Source organism: Aedes albopictus, chromosome 1 (assembly GCF_035046485.1).
Source record: "Aedes albopictus strain Foshan chromosome 1, AalbF5, whole genome shotgun sequence".
NCBI classification, from domain to species: Eukaryota; Metazoa; Arthropoda; class Insecta; order Diptera; family Culicidae; genus Aedes; species Aedes albopictus.
The window spans coordinates 284,121,508-284,146,716 of NC_085136.1; the positions used below are offsets into that span (position 1 = coordinate 284,121,508).

Genomic DNA, 25,209 nt, shown 5'->3' on the forward strand with positions numbered 1-25,209 from the left:
TTCCTTGATTTTCAAATAATTCTTCATCAATTCTTGTGATGTTTCTGGAAGAACTTCTGAATAATCACTGGAGGAATGTCTGAATAAATTCTCAAGGGATCTCTAAAAACGTCCCAGAAATTTTTTCTTATAGAACCACTAGAGCAATTTCTAGAAAAAAAATCATTTTAAGTATTTTTTGCAGAAATCACTGAGGATATCTCGGAGAAACCCTGGGAAGAATTTCTGAAGCAATCCCTTAAGGATTTGTAAAGAAGTTTTTAGAAGAACTTCTGAAGTACTTTTTGGAAGAACTTTTGAAACAATCTCTTGCTGAAATTGCTGAAGAAATCTCTGAAATTCTGAAGAAGTCTCTGGAGATAAAAATATCTTTCCAAAGGAATTTCAAAAGGAAAGCCAGCAGGAATTTCTGAAAGTAATTCTGAGCAGTTCCGTGAACTCTCCTCTGAAGTGTCAGTACGTATTAGTACACTTCAGCGAAACTCCACACTCGGGGCAAGAGTAGTGAAGAAATCTTCAGTTGAACCCCTGCAGAAACCATAACAAATGCTTTTGAATCATTCTCCGGAAGAGCATTTGAAGAAATCCCAGGTAAATTCTTAATTATATTTATAGGAAAATTCCTGGAGAAATCATTTATTGAAATTGTTGGAGAATTTCCTGAAAGTACAGTGTCGTTTCGGTTTTATCACTAGTCGTTTTAATCACTACTCGCCCAAATTCACGGTTTTCTGTTCGATTATATCACGATTTTCATTTCGTTTTTATCACACTTGTTTTAAAACATTCCGAAATCAATATAAAATCAATACAGCATTGTCCAGTCCACCAAAATAGTTAAAAAGTATAAGCTACGACTTATATATTTTGCAGCTAAACGATTTTGGATAAAAAAAAATACATTTATGTCTCGTTTCGCTAAATTCACGGTTTCGTTTTTATCAAGGTAAATTTTTTTTTGACCGTGATAAAACCGAAAAACCACTGTATTCCTGAAGAAATCTGTGAGCGAGTTTCAAAAAAAAATCAAATACCTGAAGAAACTGCGTTGTGAAGCATCTGCAAATATCCCTAGAAAAAACTCTTGAGCTATTTATAAAGGAATTTCTGTTTAAATTCCTAGCAAATATTTATTTGCTTTATTTATCCTTAAAGAAAATGCCTTAAAGAAAAGTCTGAGGTAATGCAATAACTGGAGGGAATCCTGAAGGAATCTCTGTATGAACTCCTGCAGGAATCTCTTATCGTACAGATTCCTGGTAAAATCTATGGAGGATTTTTCAAGGAAAACCATGGGAAACTTTTCTAGAGGAGTTTTTGGGAAATTTCTAGAGGATCCTCTAACGACAACTCCGAAGGAATTTCTAAGGGAAATTCTGAAGCGATAAAAGGAAGATGATCTAAAGTACTTTCAAAAGAAATCTTTGAAAGATTTTCCGAATGTAATTCTTGGTGGATTTTTATAGAAATCCACGGAGTAATATGGGAAGGACTCCGGGGAAGATTTATTTCTGGTAGCCTGCAGATAACTTTGGAGAAAATTCTAAAGAAAACTAAGATTTTTTGAAGGAATCAATGCGGAAGGACAACATTTCGAAAAAAATGGCACAGGTAACTTTTCTTATATCTTCAGCCGTGCACAATTTCGTAAAAAAATCACATGAGCTGTCACTAATGACAGTATAATAGACTCTATCGCCTTCCAAAATATTAAAGCTCCTTTTTTCTTTCACGACAAGGTATTGGAGCATAAACAAAATTTTAAATATCATGAAGGAAGTTTTTTTTTGTAAGCGCAACAATATCGAAAAAATCAATGAAATGATACTTATATACTTAAAAATGGAAGAAAAATTCCAAATTCCCAATTCCGTAAAAGAGTTTCTTCACACCTTCTCTGGGGCGCTAAAGCTTTGGTTATTACTAAAGGCAATTTTACACATGAAAAACCACATAAAGTGATTTTTTTTATATTTGGGAGAGTGGATGAAAAATATTTGATATCACAGTAGTTTTTACAGATATAAAAGTGTAAAACCATACAGGTGATTCAGAGTACATTTTAATATCATAAATGAGACTTTTTTACGCGTCTATAAGTGTAAAAAATGCAATATTGACAAAGTTAATTTTGCTGATATTTGAAAGGACGTAAATCATCTAAAATCACATAGGCAATTCTCCAATATTAGACAGAGCGCAAGAAAAAAAATCCAATTTCACAAAAGTTCATACAACTATTTGAGAGCAAAACAATAAAAAAACATTTTTTTCTTACATACCTAAACCAGGGCAGCGAACTTTTACGCAAGGGAGTGGTTTTGGGGGTTAACCCGTCATATTACCCAAGTTCCATATAGTAGGTGCCCCTCTGCATTTTATTGAAAATACGAAAAAAATCCTTATTTGCCGCCTTTTCTGAGCACTAAAATTTTCAAAATCACTAAGGCGATTTGCTCAAAAGCTGTTTCAGAAATTATAAATACACAAACGATAGACTGTCATTTCAATGTGAGCTTAATAATCAAAAAAGTTAGCTCTTATTATAGTAAACATTTTAACGAAGCAAATAATACCAACTTTGTTGATGTTGTTGTACAAGTAAAAAATAGAGCTCTGTAAATTATATGATTAAAATGTGAAGTTGCACAAACTGGTCAAAAAATGTAGCATAATGGGAAAGAAAAAAAAAACGCGTAAAAAAATATTCAATTTCCAAACACAATGAAAGTTACTGTATCGATAAGAAAGATATTTATAGATTGGTAAAAGAAATTTTCACTGGAATATTTGATCAAGAACCATCATTACAAATCTTCTTAATGAAAACAATTTTATTTGAAATTTCTCAACAATACGGGTAGCAACGAACGTTAAGCAAACAAATGTCTTAATTACTGCTTATTGCATTTGTTTTTATGATATGACAAGCTTTGTCATCGGAAGGGTCGAATGAGCTAAAACAATAAAATAGTTCAAACTGAATGCGTTCAGAAAAGATAAGAAACTGTATGGTAGTTCTGATGTTCCCTCTTAGACCTTAATAAATAAGAAATTTTATGTCAGAAAAAAAGGTTGTGCAAACGTCTTTATCGATTTTTTCCAGGATGAACGCATTTCCTAGACAACTTATTATGAAAGCGAATATAATAAAAGGTAAGACAATTACTGGTATTTTGTGATACATTATGTTGAAATCATTACAAAAACACCTTTGGGCGAAAGAAGTTCATTGTTGGAGAAATAGACTGTTCTTCAAAATATCATGTCAATTGGAAGGACATAAAAAATAGGAGCACAATTTGTTGCATTCTGGAAGAATTTGGCGAAAATCACCAGAACAGTTTATTTTATTCAATAAACAAAAAATATTTATAATTTCTTAAACAGTCTGTACATAAGGTGACGAAGGGTTTTATCAGCAAGTTTGTTCTCTTCGTCATGGGGCGTATTTGTCGGTCAGATTGCCTGAAATTTGGGCATGTAACTCAGCTTGGTTTGGAAGGATTCGAGGTCATCATTGAGTTCAACAGGTTTCAAAAAACCCTAAGACGAAGAAAATAAAACTGCCGAAAAAAAGTAAGTTCCCCAAGTTGTTTTTCTTATTTGCGAGGGCGCTCATACTCAAATCTATATAATTTGCCGCCATAATACCATATGTCCCAGTTGCAGCTATCCACCGTCAGCACCCTAGCCGCCCATCGTACTCTCGGTATTCCAAGGATTTTTGAACCAAGCGAATCAGTAGCGCACACTAATTTCGCCGTGCTTTTTCGGCATTCTCAGAGTGCAACGAGCTCGTGGTTCATCTTTCGCCGCCACACACCGTTCTCCTGCATGCCGCCAAAGATCGTCCTTAGCACTTGTTGCGCAAAGATCCCAAGTGGTTGCAGGACCTCCTCGTCCTCGAGCATGGTCCAAGTCTCATGCCTGTATAGCTCCACTAATATTATTAGCACCGTTTATGGTACATTTGGTACATATTTGTTGAACGCAGTTTCTTCCAAAGACATTCGTAGGAACGACTTCCACTGATGATGCGCCTTCGTATATTGTTCGACCGAGGTATACCACTTCCGCCCTATACCCAATATTATTATCAAAATTTTTTTTTAATAATTGCTATATTGTTAAGATATTGTATCGCTTTATATATTTCCTGTCAGCATACTATACACTTAAAATAGTAATTATTGTGTTTAGCAACATTTCTATCGGATTTGCAATCGCTGGCGCCCTTATCAACTGTGTTGTGTAGCAGCGCCCACCCCACCATCAAACGACTAAGAAGCTCGAATTTTACGACGACAGGGCTGGCCCTCCCCTCGACACCCTCGCCAAGGACCTCTTTCGCTAGATTCTTGTGCTCTTTGTCACGCTTGTGCTCGAGGATCATTTCACCTGTACTAAAGCCTGTCCACGTTAAATTTCGGACACCTAAAAACGGCAGAATCTCAAAAACTATGTTAAAACCGTCAAATAAAACACTAATCAAACATGAAGGTGAGTTCGTAGAAAAATAGAAAAATATACATTACATATACTGTTAGTTTCTGGCATCAGAAGAGACATTAGAGTGAACTGTGCGAAATCTCAAATTTTAGGGTCTTATTTTCCATGTTTACTAGCCGATTCTCACGGCCATGCGTTTTTAATCATGTTTTTCATTCTTGAATGTTTCTTATAACATCTACTTTTGATTTCAATCGAAGGAATTCCCACAAACATTTGTTTTGGTTTAATTGTGCACAATTCGAAATTCATGAAATTGGAACTTTTCCACTCATAGTACAATAGATTTACGTAATTTGCTAGATTTTTGAAAACTCACAACGATACATCAAAACATGAACATGTTTCGTTACAGAAAGGCTGATGCTTCTTCAAAGTAGCAACTTTTGGCCCTAGAAACTCATATTCTGACCATTTCATCTCTGGTTTGAGAGGCATGCGAAAAATATCTTTCTTTATCATAATTGATGTGTGAAAAATCTTGCGAATCTCGCCTCGAGCATCTTCTATCTCGTAAGTAATTCGTCTGGACCAGTACGTCAAAATAAACCCACTTCAGAAATAGTTGGTGAAACAATACAGTTTATTTTTGATGATACAAGACTGCACTTTCTTATATTTTCAACGCATTTTTACAAAATCCATTTTCATCACATTTTTTGAAAAAGTCATAACTTTGCCGAACATGAACAGATTTGAATGAACTAAAATTTGTTTTCTAGATTAAGGTCTAAGCTAAAAAGAAAACACCGACATTCGCATGTTTTTCCACTGAATTGTTCGCATTACTAACGATTTGGTGTCCGAAATTTAACGTGGACAGGCTTTAGTATTTAGGTTCAATACTGCGCACGTCGGATCCAAAATCCACGAGCTTGGCGTCGTTCCTCATCGCTTTCAAAACTCCCGCATACGCGTCTACTTGTGACGTAGTTGGCGGGGGGGGGGGGGGGGGGGCAAGGCCTCTCAAACCCAATAAAATACTATCAAAACCGATGCTGTTCATCCAAATTAGGCATATTCACGTGAAAGCCGAAAACCGAAAAAAGTAGCATTTTGTTCAATTTTGAGGAGATTCGCCCCCTAACTACGTCATAAGTTTTCGCGAATATGTACTTCCGAGTACCGTAATTTGGGGGGTAGTTGATCAGCTGGGTGGAGTTGATCACGATGGGATTCACGTCCTTCAACCGTTGAGGTCGCTACAATTCTCTTTCAGTGGAAGAATTTTTGACGTACACTCCCGATCAAAAGTTTGGGGTCACCCCCTCAAAAACATGTCATTTTTTAAGGCCCATATATCCGCCAATTAGCGTCCGATTTCAAAACCCTAGGTCTCATTCAAAAGATAATAAGTCAAAGAAACTTTGAACATGATTTAAAAGAAACTTTTTCAAAAAAATTTTATATGTAAACATAACCCAAAGTAGCCAAATTTTCTAAAAAATGAATAAAAACTTACGGCAGTGTCGCTGGAAATTGTGTCGACCAAATTTTAAGATGAGAGCGGTAATATAACCCATTTTCTATTAGTTTTCAACTGCTTTTCACAGAACTTTGCTAAAAAATCTAGAAAAAAGTTATTAAGTAAATTAACTCTTCATGTCATCGACCAAAAGTTTGGGGTCACCCCTCAATATGATGTATCAGCCAAAAGTTTGGGGTCACTTTCGTAAAACATGGTAAAGTGATTTGGTGATATCTTCGTCATCTATAGTTCAATTTTAATTCTTTTTGGCTTATTTCAAAGATATTTTACTAAATTTACGTTTGTTGTCTTTAACTTAACGCATTTAACGATTTTTGTATATAAAAATGTTATGAAAAGTTAACACATTTCACCACACTTCAAAAATGAGGCAACTTTACGTTAAGTTTTAGTATGTAAATTTCAACAAATATGCGTGGTTCAATGTCTATGCAGTAAATATCATTCATTTTGTTTCAAATAAGCCAAGAAGAATTAAAATTTAATGAAAGATGACAAAGATATCAACAAATCACTTTTCCATGTTTTATGATAGTGACCCCAAACTTTTGGTCGATGACATGAAGCGTTAATTTACTTAACAACTTTTTTTCTAGATTTTTTAGCTAAGTTTTGTAAAAAGCAGTTGAAAGCTAATAGAAAATGGGTTATATTAGCGCTCTCATCTTAAAATTTGGTCGACCCAATTTCCAGCGACACTGCCGTAAGCCTCGGAGTGTGAGTTCGATTCCCGCTCCAGTCGGGGGAAATTTTTCGTCAAACGGAAAATTCTTCACTGGACCACTGGGTGTTATATGTGTTGTCCGTTGTCTAATGTTAGTAATGTTCAGTCTGTAGAGGCCGCGAGGCCGAAGACGGTGTAACTGTCTTTTAATGCGGGTCATTCTGTAACTTATAAAACTTTTTTTTTACAAAATGTTACAGTTTCCTGTAAGAATTTCCTTTACGAAACTTGATACAGGTCCACCCAGTACATGTTTTGAAAATATTTGTTTGGAACCATGTGCATTGTACTTGATTATATTGAAAAGATAAGAGGAAATGTGATCAAATTCCCCCAGATTACGGTACTTGGACTCTTCCGTATTGAGGAGCGCGTCACCCCTTTCGCGCTTGGCACCTGACCTCCTTCCTTTCTGTGGCCTGCACTGTGGCTGATTTCGTCATTTTAGCGCGCTTAATTAATAACTTTTTAACAATGACATTTAGCGTCATAGTGCCTTCGAGAAAGTTTTTCACTATCACAAGGAGCTTTTTTTGAACTATTGTGAAAATTGATCAACCCCCCTAAAAGTGAGATAGAAAATTTATTTTTTGAATTTTTCGAGATACAAGGTTGGCGTCTTCACAGTTGTAGAAAATATTGTTTGGAACAACTTTGTCGAAGACGCCAAGTTTGTAACTCCGTTACTTTTCAAGATACGTTACGTTTTCTATCATCAGCCCCTTGAAAAGGGTTTTTTTTATAATCGATTCTACATTTTTCTCATGTTCTACAAAGTTATAGAGAATGGTAAAATACACAATTCTGCCGAACATGACATCCCGCTAATTTCAAAAATAAAATAGTTATAACGGTTTTTATGGTTTTTTGGCCATATTTCAAGCATAAGTAACTTAGTTATAGGCAATTATATGCAATTTTTTTATGCATGTGAAAGTACAAGTAATTGTCTCTCTTAGAAAGCCAAAATCATCGAACTGTTAGAGACTGTAAGATGGTTTTTGTATGGAAATTTATAACCATTTATGTTACTTTTACATGGGATTTATTTATATCTTCAACATATTTATTTGACAGTTCATGTCAGCTTGCATTTTTTTTTGTTATTGTAAGTGTGTGTGAATGTATAGAAAGGTTTGTGGTGTATTCTGGAACATTCATGAATTACGTTACATGAAAAATTACCATCTACTTCTATTTACTTACTAAGTGCTTCGCGTATTCCATGAAAAGAGCGAACGAAGCGTCCTTTCTTCTCAAATTCCAAACTTGCGCGTGACATATGTTGTGAATGCTCCCACTAGTACATGTCTTCATTGGTGATAGTAAATAATAAATCTTATTGTACTTTAAACTACCCATAATCGCATAGTCGATGTAAGCGCCACTGTACTTTTCAACATACCTTTGGAATTTTAACAATGAATAAATATAAAGTTCAAGATTTTTTCCGTGTTGACATCTAACTAAGGGTTAGATCTGGTGATCTTTTGAATAAAACTGGTCACAAATATGCACACGCGTTAGATATTAGCTTTTGTACGGTAGCATTACCAATGGTGGTTACATCGACTATGCGAATATGGGCAGTAAAGTAAACTGCTGTTAAATTGTCATCTGACAAAAGAAGTAACACTTTATGCGTTCTACGTGGAGCACTGTGAGTTAGTAAGAAAACAGAAGTAGATGGTAAGTTCTCATGTAACGTACTTCATGAATGATCCAAAATACGCCACATACCTTTCTATACATTCACACACACTTACAATAACAATAAAAATGCAAGCTAACATGAACTCAGAAAATATGTTAGAAAATATGTTGAACATATAAATGAATCCCATTTAAAAGTAACATAAATGGTTGTAAGTTTCTATACAAAAACGAACTTACAGTCTCTAACAGTTCGATGATTTTGGCTTTCTAAGAGAGATAATTACTTGTACTTTCACATGCGTAAAAAGAAATTTGCATATATTTGCCTATAACTAAGTTACATATGCTTGAAATATGGTCAAAAAAAATATAAAAACCGTTATAACTATTTTATTTTTGAAATTAACGGAATGTCATGTTCAACAAAATTGTGTATTTTACCATTCACTATAACTTTGCAGAACATTAGAAAAACGTAGAACCAATTATTATAAAGTTATTGCGAAAAAAAACTTTTCAAGGGGCTGATGATAGAAAACGTAACGTATCTTGAAAAGTAACGGAGTTACAAACTTGGCGTCTTTGACAAAGTTGCTCCAAACAACATTTTCTACTACTTTTGTGAAGACGCCAACCTTGTATCTTGAAAAATTCAAAAAATATATTTTCTATCTCACTTTTAGGGGGATTGATCAATTTTCACAATAGTTCAAACGAAGCTCCTTGTGATAGTGAAAAATTTTCTCGAAGACATTATGACGCTAAACGTCATTGTTAAAAAGTTATTTAGCGCGCTAAAATGACGAAATCAGCCACTGTGGCCTGGTGTGCCTTCGCTCCTGTACCTTTGTTTTCTTCTTTTTTTCCTGCCCACTAGGGTCCAAGGGGCGTCTTCCCCCTGACCCGCCTTAACCTGTGGCTGAGGATCTACTAATGGTCGCAGGATCTATGACAAAAGGTCGAAGGTCATGACGTCGAAAGTCGATAGGTCGAAAGTCGAAAGGTCGAAAGTCGAAAGGTCGAAAGGACAAAAGGTCGAAGGGTCAAAAGGTCGAAGGGTCAAAAGGTCGAAAGGTCGAAATAAAAAAATAGCAAGGACAAAAGGTCGAAAGGTCGAAATAACAAAAAAATAACTAGGACAAAAGGTCGAAAGGTCGAAGGGTCAAAAGATCGAGAGGTCAAAATAAAAAAATAACAAGGCCAAATGTCGAGTGGAAGAAGGTTGGAAGGTCAAAGGCTCGAATACTGTAGTTGGTAATTCAACTGAAAGGAAAAAGGTTTAAAATTGGTTGAACAAAACGCAATATATTTGAATTTTAGTAAATTACATATTTTGAAAAGTTGTAAAGCTCGATATTGAGCTAAAACTCTAAAACTGTTCTATTTGAAAATTTTTTGAAGGTCGGTTTCGAAATCAGCACTAAATTGTGCTTCAAAAATTTTGGTCGTTGACAGAAGTTCAAGACTTTCGTTTTATTTTGTAAACTAGTGTAACCAATATAAGTTTTTGGATGGAATAAAAAGAAATGGTAAAAACGAATTGAAAAATTACGTATAAAGTATCAAAAATGCAATGTCTAATAAGTACATTAAACTAGAGGTTATTAAAAAAATAAAACGTAACGTTGATCTTCACATCTTTTGATATTTATGTAGATCTTTGTAGGAGATCTCTTTGGACATATTTAAAATCAAATTTAAAATTATCGCTGTGATAGTATAACTAGAAAGAACGACCTATTTTAAAAAGAAGGAAAAATATTATACACAATTATATTATTAGTAAGTACGCCAAAAATTATCAAAAAGCATTACTAAAAAGAACAGCCTATGTTCAAAAGAAGGTAAAATTATATAGGAAACAATAATGGTACTTACGCCAATAGCTGTTAATATGTTACTACAAAAAAAAAACAAATAAAAAAAACAACATGAAAACATGATTTGAAATAGTTTACTTATTTATTGAATTCATTGCTTCATATAGTAATATTTTTTATTTATTATTTTTTTTTTTTTTGAGGCTTTAAATTTATTAATTTTAATTCATTCGCCTCCAGGATATAGTAATATCTATGCTAATTTAAAAAACTCTTAAGGACTAAGGGGCTGTCCATAAACCACGTGGTCATTTTTTTTGGGACTTCTCAACCCCCCCCCCCCCCTGCATGGTCATTAGTCCATACACAATTTTTTATTCGTCCATACAAAATGGTCATTGGCCGAACCCCCCCCCTCATGACCACGTGGTTTATGGACAGCCCCTAATGTGATTTCTATTACATAATCTGAAATGTTGCTGGGCGAGTACTTGGACAGCCTATGTTTAAAAGAAGGCAAAATTCTATTCAAAAAAAATTATAGTAATAATGTCAACAACTGCCAAAAAGCATTACTAGAAAGAACAGCTTATCTTTGAAAAAAAAAGGCTAAATTCTATAAAAGAAATTAATAGTAGTAACGCCAAAAATTGTTCAAATGAATCATGCATTCTACAACAAACTAGTACTAGGAAAACGCCAACTATTATAAAAACCCACTGTAATTGAAGGATGGATTGCTGTTCCGGTCAGGAAATATGATCGACTTCTTAGGAATAGTGTATGCTTGTCATATAATATAAAAATTCATACAATGACAGGCAAAGAAAGCCCTTCAATTAATAACTGCGAAAGTGCTAAAAGAACACTAAGTTGAAAAGATGCAGGCCTAGCTGCAGTGAGAATGTATAGTAAGAAGGAAGAGGAAAGAAGAGATTTATAGTTATTTTGATCTTCTGTATCATCGTCATTGTTCCCCTTCATCCATTTTTCAATTCGACCTTTTGTCCTAGTTTATTTTTTTTTTTCAATTTTGACCTTTCGACCTTTTGACTTCGACCTTTCGACCTTTCGACCTTTTGTCCTTGCGACCTTTTGTCCTAGGTATTTTTTTTATTTCGACCTTTCGACCTTTTGACCCTTCGACCTTGTGACCCTTCGACCTTTTGACCGTCGACCTTTTGACCTTCGACCCTTTGACCTTCGACCTTTTGTCCTACAACCCTCTTAGGGCTACCCGTAAAATCGAATTTAGGGGGTTTCGGAGGGTCTAAAAGCGTTACATGGGGTTTCTGGGGGTTTTAGAGGATTTTCAGAGGCATTCCAAGTAGCTTCAGAGCATTTTCGGCAGATTTCAGAAACGTTACGGAGGCGTTACATTGCGTTTTAGGGGGTTTCGGAGGGTCTAAGGTGCGTTACATGGGGTTTCTGGGGGGTCTTAGGGGGATTTTGGAGGCATTCCAAGAAGCTTCAGAGCATTTTCAGCGGGTTTCAGAGCCGTTACGGAAACGTTACATGGCGTATTCGGGGGTTTTGGAGGGTCTGACGTGCGTTACATGGGGTATAAGGGGAATTTTGGTGACACTCCAAGAAGGTTCAGAGCATTCTCAGCGGGTTTCAAAGACGTTACGGAGGCGTTACATGGCGTTTTCGGGGGTTTCGGAGGGTCTGAGGTACGTTACATGGGGTTTCTAAGGGTATGAGGGGGATTTTGGAGGCATTCCAAGAAGCTTCAGAGCATTTTCGGTGGATTTCAGAAACGTTACGGAGGCGTTACATGGCGTTTTTGGAGGTTTTGGAGGGTCTAAGGTGCGTTACATGGAATTTTTGGAGGTTTAAGGGGAATTTCGGAGGCATTCCAAGAAGCTTCAGAGCATTTTCGGCGGATTTCAGAGACGTTACGGAGGCGTTACATGGCGTTTTCGTGGGTTTCGGAGGATCTAATGTGCGTTACATGGGGTTTCAGGGGGTTTAAGGTAGATTTCGGAGGCAAGAAGCTTCAGAGAATTTTCAGCGGATTTGATTTCAGAGCTGTTACAGAGGATTTCGGAAGCCCTCAGTAGTGCCCTCATATTGTACCCGAAACCGCAAGCGCCATATTTAATTTAAATATGGCCTTGGATATCGGATTTCAACATCAACTCAATTAGCCAGGTCCGAAAATATCACCATGGCATGAGTCGTTTTGATGTGTTAGACGTGGGCCATAACTATTCAGTTAGAATGTGGCCAGCCTGTAAGTATAGATGCCCTATATAACAGCAGAATGAGAAGAATCTCCTTCCAGATACATGGTCCAACCGGGCGAATAATAAAATCTACAACACTCGTTAAGATTTCTTCGAGATGGTTTGTAAGAATTGAAGCGCGTCAAATCCATCGAAGCTGTAGGAGTTAAAGAATCCATCTGCAAGGGTGAATATTTTCTCCTTGCTCTGGCAGGCGATCCACTCCTACATCCGGATACAACTGATGAAATATAATATTGAAATACGGTACATATGATCAAATAAATATGGGATATAACTGGAAAATCAATAAATAATTTAGAAATTACCAGCTTCCAGGAGTCCTCATAAAAACGCATTGGCTAAATTACCCCAACTCCTTCTAGTATGTAAAGAAAAAATCGGAATGATCTCACTCAGTTCCATGTCGTCGAATGACCACAACCACTCTTTGACTCCTTCAATTTTCTGCAATACCGTTGGCTACCAAGTGTGATCGCAACTGCCCCAAGCACGCGTCACTTTAAGTTTTTTTTCCGCCGAACAATGCGACCCGGTCGAGATCCCCATCGCAACTCAATTCGTTTAAATCTATCAAGACTGTGTAGCCGAAAAACTCGAATTATCAAAAACGATCACGTCAGGTGTACTTTTCGAGCTGTACCCGCGAATGCGAAAGCCTTAGTCTGGGTAGATTTCGGCATTTTCAGCTTCGCGTCGCGGACTCTTCTGCTGCCGCAGTTGTCAAGATCCTGGAGGAAAGTTCGATTCGTGCGTAATCGATCACTGCATTAGGTCAGGTTTTTCTGTGTTACGCAGCTTCCTCGTACAGGACGAGCTATCGCGTGTTCCCTTTGAAAGGCGTTGGATTGGTCTTTGGAAGTTGCAGTGATTTCTGGCAGCTCTGGGCTGGATGAATCGAAGAGTTTCTCTGCGATGACCTTGACCTTCAACTCATGCCGATTGTGGAGACTTCCAAAAATCCGGCATTCTCTTGGTTGCCACTTATCGAGTTGGTACTACCAGCCAACGCGTGCGAAAAGCTGCTCTATCCTTAGCAGCGCACCATTTTGCAGCCGGTCGAAGTCCAACTGCAGCTGATACTGCTTTTTGAGCTCCAATGCCGAGATGCGGTCCAAGACGTATTCCTGGTAGTATAGGTCTAGCTTCTTCTCGTACGCTCGGAGGAATGAAGCGATGATCGTACCTTCAACAGGTCGTGACTCGCTTCCACCAGGATTACAATTATTTGCTGGATCTTTCGTGTGACCTATTCATGGAGGTGGATGAGTCACTGGGTCTGATCCGTGACGGGTTTTTCGAATTGCGATGTGTAGTAGTTCACACTTCGTGCTACCGATCGTTCACTGATCGGTGTGATTCCTCGATCGTTTGCCTTAGCTAGAGGAACAATTCGTTAGAGATCATGGCGTAGTTGATCGGTGGGAGATTCTGTAGTTATCATGCTTCTACGAATCCCTCGTTGGTCAGTAAAGGGCTCGTTGGGACCGATCCCCTCGTTGATCGGTGGATCGGTGTCTTTGGCGGCGGTATTTGCCGTCGTTTTGTTGACTTGTGACAATGATTGACTGGTGCCTCGTTAACCAGGGGAATGGTTCTGTTTCCACTGATCCCTCCTTGATCAGCAGAAGGCATCGGCAGTATCGATTGTCATGATGATCGCGAAAAGGGTACCATCGGCTCACTTAATGCTAGAAACTCGTTGTCTTGGTGGTCTGACCGGCGATATAAATCAGTAGTTTCGCTTATGTACAAAAAATGGGAGGGATTCCTCGGCTGATCCACGGTCTCGATGACCAGCAGGATACTTCGGTGGAGAACTGGGGATTGCAAGTCGGCTCTACTCCACAGGTACTGAATCCGGTTCAAACAAAGCCTGATTCAATCTATCTAAGGTTACGAAGGACATCGAAATCTCATCCGCAACTCTACAGCGACAGCTGTCAATAACACTTTATACAGTGCCTGAAGATATGTTATTCTACTAGAACGAATTGATAACATTTGTGTTGCTTCTTTTTTCCGGTTTGATTGAGCAGCTGTCATTCGCCAGGTTCTTCAGAACCATGGGTTCAGAAAAGAGTCAGTGGCAATCGCTGTCATGGGAAAGAGCGACGGAACAAAAATTGAAAGTTTCGGGGCTGGGAATTAAACCTTTGACCATCCGCAAATGGAACAAATGTGTAGCCAACTACGCATGGGTGACCCAGCTACGCCAGCCGAGAGTATTGTTAGTTTTTTCTTCTTTCTTCATTTTTTTTGTAGTAATTGAGATCAATCATCGTACTTAATAAACATTATGTTCGTGATTCAATTACTGCTGTACTTATTTGAACAAATATTGAAATGTATGTCTACACATTTCCGATATAAAGACATGGCTAATCCTTTTTGTGGAAATCACTTCCGTACAGGATATCCTCTTCCACTTCCACACACATACACACCATTCATTTCCGAGCTTGAACTCGATTCAGCCCGAATCGAATCTCCATCAACATTGGAGATTGATTTACTCCGTACGCTTCATCAAGTTTACAAATTGAAAACGAATTTATCCCCCTTTCCTAGACCTTCCTAACATCCTTACCCATCCCTCCCGCTGCTTCGTTTAATCGAAGGAACACTTCTTATGGCATGTGGAACCGGGGAAAACCAAAGCGTTGTCGACAACGAGCACAGACTTACACACTCTCTCTCTCCATCGCATCGCTGCTGCTCCTCATCCTTCTGAACTCAGTCAATTTGTCAATAAATCAATCACTTAGCAAACGCTTTGGAGCCCAAAGGCAACAACCGACATAATACATGCTAAGCCCAATCTTCTTTCTGGCTGGAAATAACGCATTACGCAAAGCACTTCCTCTCTGTGTGTGTATACTTGCCGTCGGAGGAGGCCCTCCTTACCTTCTTATTCTCGTCGCCATCCATCAGTCAGCTCTGATTGATGATTTTCGCAAAGTCGATTGGCACTGTACTAGGGGGACTAGCTTGGACGTTTCCTTTGGTTTATCCCTTGTCGACGCATGTACATATTAGTTGGGACGGATGTAGTTGTTAAGAAATAGTTCAGAACGGTTTCCCTCCTCTTGTTTGCAGATTACTGACGGCTGTTTGGGGCAGTATGAAGCTGATCATCGATATTGACTTCTTTTCTTGATCAATTGAGATAGTTGTGTAGTGCAGGTAGTAGTTATCACAACTGGCTAAGAATAACACTACGGATCGCCTATCCCAGTGGTAAGAGCCCACTAAACAGATGACCCCTAAGTCATAGTATGATGCAGCTATATGCTTACTGTACCTAAGAATGAGTGGTTAGGGGAGGGAGGGGGTCCAAAAAAACTTCGTCGATAACGGAGCTTGTGGATTACTATGGCACCCGCCTCTTCAATATAACGCCTTTACTGAACTGACCAGAACAATGTTGCAGCTGACCATGTGTTTCTCCTCAATTATCAGCTATCCTTGCTTAGTCTCAAACTGAACGCTTAATAAGTGTAGGATTATGAGTGTGTTGTTTGTAAGTTTTAGTTGTTCCCATTTCGAATTATACCTTTTACACAGTATACTCTGTGTATTTTTGCCTCTGGCGTTCTTCAGTCGATACCGATTTGGCTTTACCGTGTCTGTTCTTTTGAGTGATTGCAAAGCGTCTAGTCCGGCCTAATTAAGGTAGTAACAACGGTTAGGTAAGATCAATCTTCAATCCAACATAACAGCTACATATTTATGAAAAATGGTACAATCCTAATGGACTAATGTCACAGACCAAGAACCTTACATGAATGAGTTGACCTTCTATCTTGGCTACCTCGTGAACCCGGTGTTTGTTACCACAATACAATAACAAATGCGCGTGCCATGCCTCGAGCATGTATGCTTGTCAACAAAGCAATCATTGTTGCAGTCGTCTCGAATCTAACTAGCAGAGATATATGTGCCGTCACAACCAAGATTTTTATATATTGTAAGGTTGAGCATGACGTTTAGTTTGTGGAGAAAAGCATAGGAAGCGAAATTTCAAAGGAATTTGAGGAGGCGGGGGATTTGTTTTCAGAATTTCTCACGGTGAATTTCTCACGGGTCAAATGGCCGCTCAGCCAGTTTTGACATCTAAGACTACCTTAGAATATATAAAACCTTGGTCACAACTACTGTATCTGTTCGAAAGCCGAATAACAACTTACCTTACCGATCAGGCTAAGGCCGCGGTGGCCTCTGCTGTACATAGTAGCCGCCTCCATTCCACTCGGTCCATGGCTGTTTGCCTCCAGTTCCACACTCTGCGTAGGGTCCGCAGATCGTCCTCCACTTGGTCGACCCACCTAGCTCGCTGCGCTCCACGTCTTCTGGTTACCGGTCGGATGACTCTCGAGAACCATTTTAGTCGGGTTGCTATCCGACATCCTGATGACGTGACCAGCCCACCGTAGCCTCCCGATTTTCGCGGTATGGACGATGGTTGGTTCTCTCAGCAGCTGATGCAGCTCGTGGTTCATTCGCCTTCGCCAAGTTCCGTCTTCCATCTGCACTCCGCCGTAGATGGTACGCAACACCTTCCGTTCGAAAACTCCAAGGGCGCGTTGGTCCTCTGCACGTAGGGTCCATGTTTCGTGCCCATAGAGGACGACCGGTCTAATCAGCGTTTTGTAGATAGTTAACTTCGTGTTACGGCGAACTTTATTCGATCGTAGAGTTCTGCGGAGTCCAAAGTAAGAACGATTTCCTGCCACAATGCGCCTCTGAATTAGTCTGTGTCGTTGTCGGCGGTCACCAGTGAGCCCAAGTACACGAACTCTTCAACCGCCTCGATTTCATCACCGTCGATATAAATTCGGGGTGCCATCATGTACTTTGTCTTCGACACATTAATGACTAATCCGATTCGCCTGGCTTCACTCTTTAGTCGGATGTACGTTTCCGCCATCGTCTCAAATTTACGAGCAATAATATCAATATCATCGGCGAAACCAAGCAGCTGAACGGACTTCGTGAAAATCGTCCCATTAGTGTTTATCCCCGCTCTCCTTATTACACCCTCTAAAGCAATGTTGAACAGCAAGCACGAAAGACCATCACCTTGCCGTAACCCTCTGCGAGATTCGAAGGGACTTGAGAGTGTCCCTGATACTCGAACTACGCACACCACTCGATCCATCGTCGCCTTGATCAATCGTATCAGTTTATCCGGGAATCCGTATTCGTGCATAATCTGCCATAGCTGTTCTCGATCGATTGTATCATACGCCGATTTGAAATCGATGAACAAGTGATGTGTTGGCACGTTGTATTCGCGGCATTTCTGCAACACCTGGCGGATGGCGAACATCTGGTCCGTTGTAGCGCGTTCACCCATAAATCCAGCCTGATATTGCCCCACGAACTCTCTTGCAATCGGTGATAGACGGCGGCATAAAATTTGAGAGAGTATCTTGTAGGCAGCGCTCAGTAGTGTGATCGCGCGGTAGATCCCGCAATCCAACTTGTCGCCCTTTTTGTAGATGGGACACACGATACCTTCCATCCATTCCTCCGGTAATACTTCCTCCTCCCAAATCTTGGTAATGACCCAGTGTTGCGCTCTCACCAGTGTTTCTCCACCGTATTTTAGAAGCTCGCTTGTTAGTTTGTCTGCTCCAGCGGCTTTGTTGTTTTTCAACCGGCCAACTTCCTCAATCTCTTGGAGGTCAGGGGCCGGAAGTCTTTCGTCCTGTGCACATACTCCAAGATCTGTTACCACGCCACCTTCGGTACTTGCAACGTCGCCATTGAGGTGCTCATCGTAATGTTGCCGCCACCTCTCGACCACCTCACGCTCGCTCGTGAGAATATTCCCGTGATTATCTCGGCACATGTCGGCTTGTGGCACAAAGCCTCTGCGCGAGCGGTTCAGCTTCTCGTAGAACTTTCGTGTGTCTTTAGCGCGGTACAGCTCTTCCATCGCTTCGCGATCTCGTTCTTCCTACTGGCGCTTCTTCATCCTGAAGACTGAGTTCTGCCTGTTCCGTGCCTGTTTGTAACGTGCCTCATTCGCTCTCGTACGGTGTTGCAGCATTCTCGCCCATGCTGCATTCTTCTCGTTTTTCAACTGTTCACATTCGCCGTCGTACCAGTCGTTTCTGTGACTCGGAGTCGCGAAGCCTAGTGCTGTAGCCGAGGTACTACCTATGGCGGATCGGATGTCCCTCCAGCCATCTTCAAGTGTAGCTGCGCCAAGCTGCTCTTCCGTTGGTAGGGCCACTGCTAACTGCTGCGCGTAGTCTTGAGCCACTTCTACGTTACGAAGTTGCTCGATGTTGAGCCGCGGCGTTCGACTTCGACGCGTGGTGATAACTGTCGAAAGTTTTGAGCGCATGCATACAGCTACTAAGTAGTGATCCGAATCTATATTCGCACTGCGGTATGTGCGGACATTGGTTATATCCGAGAAGAATTTACCGTCGATTAGAACGTGGTCGATTTGGTTTTCTGTTTGGTGGTCGGGTGATCTCCAGGTGGCTTTGTGGATATCTTTGCGGGGGAAGAAGCTGCTTCGGACTACCATACCACGGGAGGCTGCAAAGTTTACGCATCGCTGGCCGTTATCATTCGATACGGCGTGCAGGCTGTTTCGCCCGATTACCGGTCTGTACATTTCCTCCCTTCCTACCTGCGCGTTCATGTCGCCGACAACGATTTTCACGTCACGCGGCGAGCAACCATCGTATGTTTGCTCTAGCTGCACGTAGAACGCTTCTTTCTCGTCATCAGGTCTCCCTTCGTGTGGGCAGTGGACGTTGATGATGCTGTAGTTGAAGAAACGGCCCTTAACTCTCAACATGCACATCCTTGCGTTGATTGGCTGCCACCCGATCACACGTTGTCGCATCTTGCCGAACACTATAAATCCTGTTCCCAGTTCATTGGTGGTGCCACAGCTTTGGTAGAAGGTAGCCGTTCGATGACCACATTTCCACACTTTCTGTCCAGTCCAACAAAGTTCCTGCAACGCCACGATGTCGAAGTTGCGGAGATGTAGTTCGTCTTAGATTATCCTGTCACATCCTGCGAAACCTAGTGACTTGCAATTCCATGTTCCAAGTTTCCAATCGTAGTCCTTATTTCGTCGCGTGGGTCTTTGCCGATTGTATCGAGTCGTATTTTCTCCTATGTTATTCGCAATGGGGATTTTTACGGGTGGCTTATTGGGCCTACGCCAACACTCCTGTCTCGCCAGAGGGCCATCGTGCCAGTTCTGTTTAACGTCCCAACCAACACTGGGACGACCACGCTGATGGGGCTACCACCTTGGATCTAGCTGGGCGTGGTGCAGCGTTTCTTACTCAGCCGCTGGATGCCAGAACAGACGCTGTTTGAGCCGCACCTCCTTGGTGAACAGACACTCGGATCGTACCTCCTCAATCTAGCTGAAGTCAGAAGAACAACAGTGCCCAGGCTGCACTACCAGCTAAGCACACAACTCTTAGCTGGCGGTCTTTGTCATCGCTTGACCCGTGGAAGCATGAGGTAGGAACTTGTGAGGACCAGAGCTATGTTGGACGCTCTCCTTATCGACTCACCGTTGTGCAGCCCACTAGTTTACTACTAGTTTTTGGTTAATTACACTAGTTTACAAAATAAAACGAAAGTCGTGAACTTCTGTCAACGACCAAAATTTTTGAAGCACAATTTAGTGCTGATTTCGAAACCGTACTTCAAAAAATTTTAAGTAGAACAGTTTTGAGTTTTTGGTCAATATCGAGTTTTACAACTTTTTAAAATATGGAATTTACTAAAATTCAAATAAATATCTTGCGTTTTGTTCAACCAATTCTAAATCTTTTTCCATAAATAAAAAGCTGAACATAATACCATTCGATCATCTGAAGGCGGGTTTTGTGTCAGATTGATGAATTGCAAGATTTCGGCTAGTTTAAGGAACGATCTCCTTAAATTTTAGCAAAATTTCCAAAAATATATGAAGAAATGTATGTTTTTCAATAAGAAGAAAACAATTTAAAAATTCTTTCTCGACGTTTATTTGACATATCATCTGTAGGCAAGTTACAGTAAAAAATCAGCTCAATCGGAGCATTGATTGTGAAGAATGAGATATGTGAAGTGAACGACTTTGCTTAAAAATAGAACAAAAATCGATTTCAAATCATCAGCCTTGTATGGAAAATCGAAAAATTTTCCGCTCTACTGTAATTTTTTTCCTTCTCGTTTTCGAACTCAGGGCATGATTATACACCAAAAACGATCATTAGCTTACCGAGTTCAAAAATGCTGTAAATTAATGTTATCTTTTTCTTCTTCTTCTTCTTCTTCTTCTTCTTCTTCTTCTTCTTCTTCTTCTTCTTCTTCTTCTTCTTCTTCTTCTTCTTCTTCTTCTTCTCCATCTTATTCTTCTTCTTCTTCTTCATTGCTCTACGTCCGCACTGGGACTTGGCCTGCCTCGCTTCAAGTTAGTGTTCTTTGTGCACTTCCACAGTCATTAATTGAAGGACTTTCTTTGCCTGCCATTGCATGAATTTGTACAGGGAATGGCCAAAATGTTTGGGATAGGCAACTTTATTTTCTCTCACAAAAAAATCAACAAGCTATAACTTTTCATAGAGCGCATCAAAAACTCTCAAATTTTGACAGTTTGTCAACCTATTATGTGTGCATCATTGGTAAAAATTTGAGCTCGATTAATTAATATTTCGCAAAGTTAGAACCGTTCGGGTAAAACACTATTTTTCAAACAACTCATTTTTGAGGTGTCATATCTCCGAAACCAGTGAACCGAATTGAATGAAATTTTGAACGTACACTAACAATATGTAAATGCTTCAGAAACTATTAAAACATAGGTACTTTCTAAACGTTGAAAAAAGTTATCATGGATTGACACTTTTTGGATTTTTCGCGAAAAAATGTATTTTTTTTACATTAATGTCAATAAATTTTAGTGTTGATATCCAAAGATTTTCCACTTCTGTTCTCAAGTTATCTCTTATCAGATATATTAGAGCCTATTTAGATTGAAGGAAGAACACATTTAGTAATTTTTGTGTGGTATTGTAAATTTGACTTATTTTCCTTTACATGGGTAAAACTTTCAATCCGGTATAACTTAATTCGCCGTGAGAAAATATAACACTTTATAACGTCGTATTAAGTATCAATATATTGTTGATAAACGTTATAAAATTTATTCAATTCGGTTCACTGGTTTCCGAGATATGACAGTTCAAAAATGAGTTGTCTAAAAAAATAGTGTTTTACCCAAACGGTTCCAACTTCGCGAAAAATTAATCAATCGAGCCCAAATTTGTACCAATGATGCACGTATAATAGGTTGACAAACAGTCAAAATTTGAAATTTTTTTATGCACTCTATGCAAAGTTACAGCATGTTGAATTTTTTTGTGGGAGAAAAAAAGTTGGCTATCCCAAACATTCTGGCCATCCCCTGCATATTGTGAGGCAAGTACAATGATACTCTATGTCCAGGGAGTCGAGAAAATTTTCCCGACCGGAAAGGGAATCGAACCCGCCGTCTCCGTATTGGCGATCCATAGCCTTAACCACTAGGCTAATTGGAGACCCCCACAGCCGTACTTCTGTGTCCCGATTATTGCGGATACAGGCTTTACGGTTATCTTTGCTTTGCTTTGCTATGTTTTGCTAAAACCATGGTATATGGGAACATTTGGTGTGGGATTAAAGAAAAGAGTAAAGAAAAGACCAGAATATCCAAGATGGAGGTCTGCAGTCCAAAACGATGGCTGGAAATTCAAGATGGCAGCTGTTTGAAGGAGTTTTAGGCTCAAAAATCATGCAACGAGGATATATTTGACATAGTGAAGCCCAAAAATTACGACAAGAATAATCAATATGGCAGTCCAAAATCTAAGATGGCGTCGCAAAATTTGAAATATCAGCTGGTTATTGTAGATTTAAGCATTAAAGCCAAGCAATATGGGTATTTTTGGTATGGAAAAGATGTTTGGAGTCCAAAAATAACGACCAAAATATCCTGCAGAGCGGTCTAAAATCCATGATGGCTGCTCAAATCCATGCAATATGGGTACATTTGGTAAGAGCGAGATTTCCGAAGTAAAAATAATAGCGACCAAAACATCCAAGGCGGCGGTATAAAATCCAAGATGGTGGCTGTTTTATAGAGTTTAAGGCTCAAAAAAACAGATAAACGATATACATGATTTCTGGTGCCATGAAATGGATTTTTGTTAAACGGATGAAAGTGCAATATTCATCAACATGTCTCTTAAGTTTTTTTGAGGATATGTGAAAGGCGCCTTTAACGCTAGGAGGATTTAATAGGGTTTTTCATAAATGATTCATTTCTACGAAACCTCCAAAGGAACCATGTAATTTACCCACCCATTTACCCCAATAATATCTGCATTAGTATCCGAGAAAATTTTACCTAAGTACCAATGTTATTCCAAGATAACGATACACAACAGCTAACGGTTTTCACCTACCCTTTCTCCGTTTTATTTTCAGGTATGCACGATTTAATCTTCAACCATAAGGTTTCAACCACCCTATGTACATGGATTAGTATCATCGTTGGCTCTGATCGTAGGCCAATAATATATCCGATCACAGTGAGTGACCTCCCGGATGAGAGACCTGAGTAACTATCAGTTTGATTAAAACACGGTTCAATTCGTCTTCAGGGGGCTGTGTTTATATGTAAAAAATGCGAAAATCAATTTAAAAAGTAGACAATTTTTGAAAGTACTAACATTGTTATGACCTCAAAAGCTTCAAAAATTACATTAACAATTCGAAAATGATTTTTCATTGGGGCCGAACTGACTTGATCGATTTTTCTTCATCGATTTTCTCTTTCGCTAAACAAAATAAATCATTATTCTTCAAGTTTGTATAGAAAGCAGTAGTTGTCTACTTCGTGTTTTAACCAAAAAACGCAAAACACGTTCTATGTTTAATAACACAAAGAAAGGATCGTTGAAATCCACAATGTCAGTTGGACCCTAATAAAAAATCATTGTCGCATTGTTACTGGTGTTTTCAATTTCATAAGAATAATTTTCTCAGTGTAGGTAAAAGAAGATTACCTTGGTGCCACATCTAGAGAACAACAGAAAGACTCCAGATGCATTTCAACATTTCCTCGTTGGGAAACGTTCACTGATATCTCGAAAGATGGAAAAATAAACCAAATGAATAATGCAGGCAACTGTCTCAAGACAACCAATTAATACTTTATGTGCCTCCTTTGGAGATATCCCTTCCACTAACAACACCCAAATTCCTGTGACACCTAGCCCTGAGGGATCGTAGAGCTGTTTACATCTTTCATAGGTGACCAAAACTAAAATTCTCTCCCATTCCTCAGTAGTCGCAAGGACGTGGCCAGGACAGTTTTCGACCATTCGAGGATTACGTCAGTCTTGTCTATGAGTCAGAGATTAGTCCCAAACCTTTGTGCTTTGGTTCTGACGGGAAGGAGGCAACCCTCATAACAGCGGTCTAGGACTGTACCATCTACGAATTAATGCTAATACTAACTGCTGAGGCGGAATTCGTTGCCATTTCGGAAGCCACACTGGAAATGATGTGACTGAAGCGTCATCTGAAGGACTTCAACGAGGATTAGAGGCCACGTGTTGAGGAGGAGTGTTCGTGCATTCTTTATTGCATTGCTTTATTACATTGCCGGTTTCCTTTTATAAGACATGCAGCTATCGGACGCAACAGCTGTATTTATTTGTTATAGTTATTTGAGAAAATGGTTTTGAAATCCTGCGTAATGAATAATGAATAATGAAAGAATATGAAAATCAATTTCGCTCAAATGCTTCTCACGACCAATAGTTGGCTGCTTGCTGTAGGGCACTGCACGCCGCTTAGGTTGCAAAGGTAACATTTTCTAAGTTTTTGGCATTATGGCATTATTCCAGGAGTTCCTCATATAGTTTCTACAGGACTTCCTCGAATTATTCCTCCATCAGTTTCTTAAGGAGGTTTCTGAAAACATCCCAAAAGGATGTGGAGGAATCTCAAAAGGAATCTCTCCAGGAATTTCTAGAAGAAATTCAGAAGAAACACCTGGAGGAATCTTGAAAGGAAATCATAGAGAAATTCCAAAAGAAATACCGTGAGGAGTTCCTGGAGCAAGTTTAAATGAAACTTTTGGAGAAGTCTAAAATAAACTCCTCTCAGAAGGATCTATTTGTAGAGTCTCAGAAGGAACTTCTGGGTAAATCCTGGATCAATTTCTGAAGAAAACACGAAGAAATTTTTGAAAGAACCCCTAAAGGAATTTCTGAAAGAATCCCGAAAATAACTTTGTGGAACTCCGGAAGACATTCAGATAGTATTCCAAGTGAAATCTAAAAAAGAAAATCCCGGAGGAATCCCAGAAAGAGTGATTTTCCTGAGTGAAAATTTCCTGGAGGAGTCCTGGGCAAGAAAACCTGGATAAATCCTAGAAGGAAGTCCTCGCGGAATCCCAGAAGAAACTCCCAGAAGAATCCAGGAAGGAACTCCTGGGGGGGGGGGTTGGAGGGTGTTGAAAGAATGCCGGAGGGGTTTCCAGCAAAGATCTCGGAATGAATATTTGAGTGAATTCCTTGAGGAAACTATGAAGGAACTTCTGGAGAAATCCTGGAAGGGGCTTCTTTAGGAAACCCAGAAAGAAGGTCTGATGGAATCTTAAAATAAATTCCGATAAAAATCCCCAAAGAGATGTCCGAAGTAACTGCTGGTGGAACAGAGGAGAAGAAAACC

At 39.4% G+C, this 25,209-nt stretch overlaps 1 protein-coding gene and 1 long non-coding RNA gene across 3 annotated transcripts in view; both read left to right on the top strand.

The window, feature by feature from the left end:
* Nucleotides 1-25,209, top strand: part of LOC115259710 (dopamine receptor 1) — a 305,831-nt gene that overhangs the window by 14,977 nt on the left and 265,645 nt on the right. The window lies entirely within an intron of this gene.
* On the top strand, nucleotides 4,323-24,174 carry LOC134285679 (uncharacterized). The gene is made up of 2 exons (XR_009996534.1): nucleotides 4,323-4,503; nucleotides 22,954-24,174. It is a non-coding gene; the product is annotated as an uncharacterized LOC134285679 (long non-coding RNA).